Source organism: Epinephelus moara, chromosome 14 (genome assembly GCF_006386435.1).
Source record: "Epinephelus moara isolate mb chromosome 14, YSFRI_EMoa_1.0, whole genome shotgun sequence".
NCBI lineage: Eukaryota > Metazoa > Chordata > Actinopteri > Perciformes > Serranidae > Epinephelus > Epinephelus moara.
Genome location: NC_065519.1, coordinates 24,414,650 through 24,422,672, shown reverse-complemented (window position 1 = coordinate 24,422,672; position 8,023 = coordinate 24,414,650).

Genomic DNA, 8,023 nt, shown 5'->3' with positions numbered 1-8,023 from the left:
CACTAGCCTTTTAGCACATCATCTAGAGCAGTAGTACTCAACTTACGGCCTGGGCAAGTCTGGCCCTCAATAGGGTGCTGGGTGGCCGGCCGTCCGTTTTGTGATGCGCAATGAAAATAAACTGGTAAACGCTGCAATTTGAAGGTGCCAGAGTGCATAAAAATAATCAATAGAGAGCTTGTTTAAAAAGAAAAAAGTGCCAGGGGACATGAGTGGAATATGAGGCTATGGGCCCCTGGGTACAGATATGCAAAAGACACCACTACCTCTTCTACATAGGAGAAGATGCACAGACTTTGTGGTGGTTCTTGCTTCTTTTTTGACATTTGCTGTGGTCATTTGTGTCTTTTAGGTAACTTTGTGTATATTTTGGTCATTTTGTGTCTCTTCCTGGTCGGTATGTATTCATTTGAGTGACATTTTGCAGGTGAAAACACTTGGCTCATTCTTTGCTCGTTAAGTAATCCATCAATGCCAGGGGAGGATCCTTGGATCCCTCAACAGAGGTCCAGGGATCTCTACAGTCCTGGAAAAGCCCCGGCTTACACCTGACCTTTGTGGGGCTGCTTCACAGGATTTGCATTGCTTATTCATTTTAACTGATACATTTTATAAAAGTGGCCCTTGGGTAAAGCAAGGTAAGTATCACTGATCTGGAATATGCCACCCCCACATTTCACTGCACAAAAACTTGGAGTATGTGACCAATAAATCTTTGAATCTTAAGTATGAGCAGAAGTAAATATTGTAGTGTGCAAACTGAGTGGTAATGGTTATTGAACATCTGTGGACACTCCAGATGGTGAGTGATGAATAGAGATGAAGCTAAGTGTGGCACAATCACACGCTGAGAACTTTTTCCTGTCACACAGAACGAATGTAGAAAATGTTTTCCAGCTAAATGCATTTCTCTATCTAAATAAATCAGGAAATGGTTTCTGAAATGCACTTCCAGGATATAATTTCATTTCTTCAAATATCCCATTTTATTACAGTGGCTGTTTACCGGCAGGGTTGGTAATTTATTGCATCGTGTAACACGTCAGTCATTCCATCACCATGGAAACCAGCGTGCCCAGTTGCTGTTAGAGCTCTGTTGAGCATCTGAGGCGCAGAGAGGCACATTTAAAGGTGAGCCAGAAACAGTGTTATGGAGTGGAATAAGGGGAAGCCACAGAGATAATTGATAGGTAAGGAGCAATTTTACATGCATGCATATTATCTTCATTTATAAATATGTTTATTGACAGAAACAGTCGAAGTGTAAAACTTGTACATTTGTACACCTTTCCTTAAAAATTTGAGTGGATGTATTTATGTAATGTGTTCATGTGCTCAGGCTACACTGGGCAGCAACTTTTTCTGAGAACATATTTTATTGGATGATAACATATTGTATGCTCTACCATACATATTTTTCAGTGGATGAATCACACAGCAGTGCTCAGGAAGGTCTCATCAGCATTTTGTCCAAAGCAGAGTGACTCATTTTTGCACAGACTGCTGTGACACAACAACAGAGGGCGTTTCACTGTGACGAACTGCAAGGACATACATTGTGTCTTTTGATATTTGGGGGATAAATTGATATTAAACAAATTCTTTTCTATCAGCTGGAAAACAGTTGAGGACCATGGACCATTGAGGACCATCTTAAATGAACTACATATGTCAAGGACAGAAGCTCAAACTGGGTGCAGTTCGAATAGGAAAATGCTCAGGAGAAAACCGACTTCTTCCAAGTTACTTTTCCTCGGAAAATCAAGGACAAAAACCGGACACAGGAGCTTTGAGGTGTGCAGGCACAATGGCTCAACCTGCACGTGTAATGTGACTGAAATATCTGTGCAGATCTGTGAAGAGAAAATCAGTGATGAAGTTGAGACAGCATCTCCTACAGAGCGTCAGAAGCACCCGTCCTCCGTGAATCCTGAAGCTCACAGATTGCACCACAATCAGTTGACACGAAAGCTGAATGCTTTGAAGCAAGTTTTCTCAACGTCAGTCAGCTGCATCACGTGCACCCTGAAACCTGGTGAGGGAGGCAACTACGATGGAGGTGAATATCATGCTGGTACAATTCTGAACAGACACACCAGAGAGTCTGTGGACATGAACACCACAGAAATATATCAGGCCAGCAAGGCAGAGTACAAGCCATCTGTGGGAGTGAGGGAAACATTTAAACTACATCACCCCACTGTTGTTTCTAAACTTCAATCAGAAGCAAAATCTTTAAACTTTCTGCGGCTAAAAGCATTTTGGAGGAAGAAACTTCTAAAGCCTTTTCCCTTCTTGCAGGAGTGCAATGGAGAAACTAATGAGTGCATGGCAGAGGAGATAATAGTCCTGGCTAATGAACATGCTGATGAGATCACGACCCAGAGCACACACACAGAAACTGTAAAACGCCACTGTCCTGAGATGCTGACAGTGAGTATAGATGTGACGGCCATGACATTAGAGATGAACGACAACAATGAAGACAGCAAAGCCTCCAAAACACCCTCACTTGTAAGCAACAGCAGAAAAGTGACGGCAGGAAGTCCAAGCGAGGGTGTGATCGATATTGGAGAGACTCACATGATCCCACAGTGTCCACAGGACTCCCACATGACTCACAGCAGCACAGTGAGTCCTGACCACAGCCGTTCTCAAAATATGGACAGTTTACAAAAGCAACAAAGCCCCCCTAATGCCATTTCAATGGGAACTGCGTCACAGCATCCAGCAGTAAGGGACGACATCAGACTTCAGGCAGCATTCAGCAGTGACTCATTCTCAGTTCACTATGATGATGATGATGATGCTGCTGCTGCGGAAAATGGCCCAATGGGAAACAAAATAACAGCAAGCGCAGTGATGGATGTTGCTGCTTTGGAGGATCTACACTTGGATGTGTCTGATGGTAGTTTTCATGTCATGATGGTTCACTCTGAGCAAAATGCAGAACAACAGTTTGAGATAGGAGAGCTTTTCCTGCTAGATGTAGCATGCTCTGTGGTTCAGGTTGCAATAAAAACTGCACTGGAACAGTTTAAAGAAGAAGCGCTGGGAACCTCTGCCCATCCTGATCCTTTCGACTGACACTGAGCGAGAAAAAGCTATCATGTTTGTGGATATTAGGGTTGAGCTGAGTACTTGGATAGAAATAATTTTTAAGGTATGGATGATGTACTTTTTATGAGTACGAGTCTCGTCCAAATTAGATGTGTCAATATCTGTACTCGTGCTGAAGGAAAATCCTCATTTGGGTGTTTAATCTCTTACTCTTATGATCGAAAATGATCTGAAGTTCGGTCCTGAGATTGTTCTGCAAATAGTTTTCTAATAATTAATAAATATAGCAACTTCTGATCGACCCATATCAAATTTAAAAAACAACTTCTAGTTAGGTCCCACCCATATCCAGTTTAAACTCTGCCCTTCCAGAGTACAGATACAGATACAGATATATTAGCTGGTTGAACAGATACAGATACAGATAATGGTGCACTTGCTCAGCCCTATTGGATATTATGTTTGTCTTGAAGACGGCAGTAAAAGAACAGGACGCATGTGTGGAAAATTTTCTAGAAAACTGCCATAAAAATCATATTGTTTCCTTTGTTGTACAACTTTTGGCCTTTTGGCGGTGCTACAAGAGAGGTCAGAGGTCATCAGAATCAATGGGAATCATTCTGTGGGAAAAACATGGCCAGATCAGGTGCTTGGCCCCCAGTAACACCCCCATGCTCTGTGCAATGTGCTCTACAAAACTGACAAAAGGGTGGACTTAAAGTAGTCATACTGCAATTAGTAGGAATGGAGTGACCTTACTCTCCTTAACCCATTATGTCAGCTGATATTGTGTTTTAGTGTAGCCCAGGGGTCGGCAAGCTTTATTATCAAAAGAGCCATTTTTGACCAAAATAATTATCTGAAAGTCACACAGCCTCTGGTATATGTTAGCCTATCAAATTTATTAATAGATGTAAATGAGCTTTCATTAGTATGTTTTACCACAATGTAGCTACTTTGCAGTGGGCTCTTTATGATTATTCAGTACTTAAACTTTGCAGCGTTTGTGGTAAAAGCAAACAAACCCGTCCACACCCTATTAAATACTTTATTTTCCTCCAAGACTTTTCCTTTTGTGGATTTAGAGTCCATAGCTCGCTCAGCGAGGGAGGCTCAAGAGGAGCTACACATTTTAGGTGATGAAATATTAAAACATTTTTCTTATTTCGTGTGTAGGGTACACATTTTACAGTTGGAGAATGTAAGAACTATTTAATTTTTACAATGATGATAAAGGAAATTTTTTTTTGTCAAAGCCACATGGAGCCACTGGAGAGGGGCCACATGTGGCTCTGGAGCCACAGGTTGCCGACCCCTGTTATAGCCTATTATATATCATATACCAATGTGATGTTAAGATATTTTGCTGGACCTCCTAAACATTTCCAAGATGCAATGGACAGATTTGTTTGGGCCACTATAAGCCTGTGATATTCCAAAATTCTAACAGGATTTATTGGAATATCAGAGGAGCTTATGGTTACTTTAGATCGCTGTAATATTTCAAAATATTTCTATAGCCACTCATGTTTCTGACACTCAGTATTTGGGTTTTATTGAACTTCAGCCTATTGGTCCACATTATATTTACAGTAAACAGAAGTTAGGTGTAGTTTAGTGTAGGGGCTGTGTAATATCTTTTGTAGCCTACCTGACCTGCATTTTATTTCACCAACTCATTCTGTTCATCATATGAGGAGATTCTCCAGATATTTGTTTGCCATACAATGTTGTCAAGGCTGAGATATTCCCAGCACATCCACATCACCATATTCCTCCGTGTAACACCGCCCTGCATAGTTACCAGCCAGCTGTGCACGTTTACCACCTCAAATCATAGAGACAAGTTCATATGCACCTGTTTTGGATGAATGTGTTTAAAGCAACTGACGTCTTGTTTGTGTGAATAAACCAGCCACTTTTTTTCTGGATTAGTTTATTAGAGATGGATTTAATTCTTTACAATCAGAAGAGTGAATCGAGGGTTTCTTCATCATTCCTGACTGCCACGACCGCGGCCACCTTGACCACCACGTCCACCTTGACCACCACGTCCACCTTGACCACCACGCCCCTGACCATGGTTACCACCAGGACTACCATGCCCACCAGGAGGACCATGATTTCCTCCACCCCCCCCACAGCCTCCATGTCCTTCTTCTCCCTGTCCCTCCTGTAAACAAACCATAAGAACAATTTCTTAAAACACAGAGATATATACAGCTGAATAGTTTTATTTAACACAAGCGCTACAAAATACTGAATCAGCCAAACCAGTACGAAGCACACAATAAGAAGTTCAAAGATGTCTTACTTTGTCGTGCTCACGTCCTTGGGATCCATGATTCCCTGGCCCCCCTTTCTTACTGCCCTACGGAGGAGGAAACAGCTTTTTAAGTACATGTTTTCATGCTGTCAGTCATATAGGTCTGAAACACTGTAAGTAAACAAACAGACTCACATTGTCCTCACCTGTGATGGAAAGACACAAAAATACAGGATTTTGAATGAACAAAAACATTGTCAAAAGCAGTTGCATGTGGACAGTTTATGAAAAAGAAGCAGAAGAAGATATACATCATTAATCCCCGAGGGGAATTTTTTTTTCACTCTGTTGTCATATACACACAGGCCTGAAGTACACACACACACACACACAAACAGGACTGATGCATGCATTAAACTGGGGGATTTGAGAGCGAGGGTCCCGCCTCGTACAGGTGTCCAGGAGGTGAACTGGCACCTCTCCAGCTGCCAGTCCACACTCCATGCTTGGTCCACACAGGGGCTTGAGCCGGCAACCCTCCAGTTCCGAAGCCAAGTCCCTGTGAACTGAGCTACTGTCACCGCCAATAAACTCATCACTCAACAAACTTGTCACCTAAACAGAGACTTGAAGCCTAGACCCTCAGTTTCAGAGTCAGATCTACTGACTGAGCGACCCAGGCCTCAAAAACATCTGAATGCAGTATTTGTTGAATTCAAGCCAAATTATTTTTCTTTTGTTTAAAATATCTTCAACAATGAACAAAATGTTTTCACTTGTTATGTGAAGGATTTGAATTCCTGGCAACAAAAATTCTCCAAATTGTGTTTGCACAAATATATATGCACATGTGCAGTGTAGAAAAAAGTGCATCATCCAATTTATGACCTGTAGTTTGCTCTACGTGTGTTTTCTGTTTTACTGAAACATGCAGCTACTGGTTAAAGAGTTAAATACTTAGATGTCACATTGTTTTTCAGAAAAACATGCTCATATACAGAATAAACTTGTTACTAACAAACAAAAAATTTGCACAGGAAACTATTTCAAAGCATTCTTTAAAAATGTAACAATCAAAGAAACTTACAGCTCATTTTGCCTCGTTGCAAAGTGCAGTAGAAAGTCTTTTCCTGGAGAACAAAAAAAGAGAGTCATTAATTTTCCTATCAGTCGTCACAAATAAGCAATGATGCTGCTGTTGCACTGCGTACCTGCTGCAGAAATCGAAATGATTTGTGTCTAATGTGTGTGTTCGGTCTGTATTTATAAGGTGCTGTATGAGATAAAGAATGTGGGTGTGTTAGTGCTGCACACAAGTCCCATGCTCTAGAGCCAGAGGGATGAAACTGGCTGAGCGTTAACATCACAGGACAGCTTTTGTTCTACTCTGAGTCATCAAACCTCTCTCACGCACAACTATTTATTGTCTGCTATTTCATTAATGTGTTGTGGGAAACATTACACACTGCTTACATCACATTTTTATGTCTGATGATCACGTTTGACATATTTGGAAAATGATCTCAGTCATTGTATTTGCTGATTATTTATTGTGAATGTGCCAAATGTTCAACGTGATCGTGATCACAGATGCCAAACTTACAGGCTATTGTAAACATTTGTCTCACATGTTACGAGTAATAAGTCATTGTTATTGTTGCATTATTTGATTATGCTTCATGCAAACCGGTTCTGCAGGTTGCAGCAGGTTTCTCTTGCAGGATATGCAATGAAAGCATAACTGCTGATAATGTTGAATCAAATGAAACTCAAACACATGTTACAGAGTGGCTAAATAGTTGTGGTTGAAGTAAACTACGCAATATAACACTATAAAATACTCCATTACAGGTGCATTTGTATTTTTACGCACTGACACAAAGGTATTATCAGAACTTTGCAAGCTACCAGTTACTTTACACTGGGAGAAGTTGAGCCAAGCGAAGCTGCCTCAGGGAGGAATCTAGTTTGGTTCGAAAAACATAGTTCAAATTACTCATAATACAAAAAAGTCACATGCCAGAAAAAAAAAAAAACACCCATTCAGTTCAGGTCACAAACCAAAAAATGACCTTGCACACCTAATAGTAATGCACTTGTGAAGGCTGAGAGGTTTGTCATCTATTTTGTAAATGGATTAGTGTTTTTAAAATGTGCTTCTTTAAACAAAAAAAGGGAAAAATGTTGTTATTTATAGGACACCTGTGATCCAATCAGGCTGTGCGTGGCCCATGAACTAACATGAGTTTGACACCCCTGATCTAAAAATGTGTTAATTAATAAAAAGCAGTAGTCAGCACTTGTGACTATTTGTGAAAGGTCAAATGTGTGGTGGTGACTGCCTGATGAATGCATTGCCTGGGTACAACGTCACAGCTGAACCAATAAAACACAGATGAAAGAGAAAAGGGTGGGGCTGCTCAGAGATGGCTCAGTTACAGCAGAGAAGCAATGGTAAAATAATAAAAAACATCATCGCTTTCCTTTCATCTGTATTACAGTTGAAGTATTACTATATTTGAGTAGTTAACTACACAGAATGGCAAAGCTACTTATTGAATTGCATGTGCTTCACTTCTCACCAACACTGCAGGTAAATGTTCACTGACTCCTGTCTGTCATATTATTTGTTTCTTATTACTGATGCTTTATTATGCATGTAACATTTTAATGATTTGCTCATTTAAGTGGAGTTAA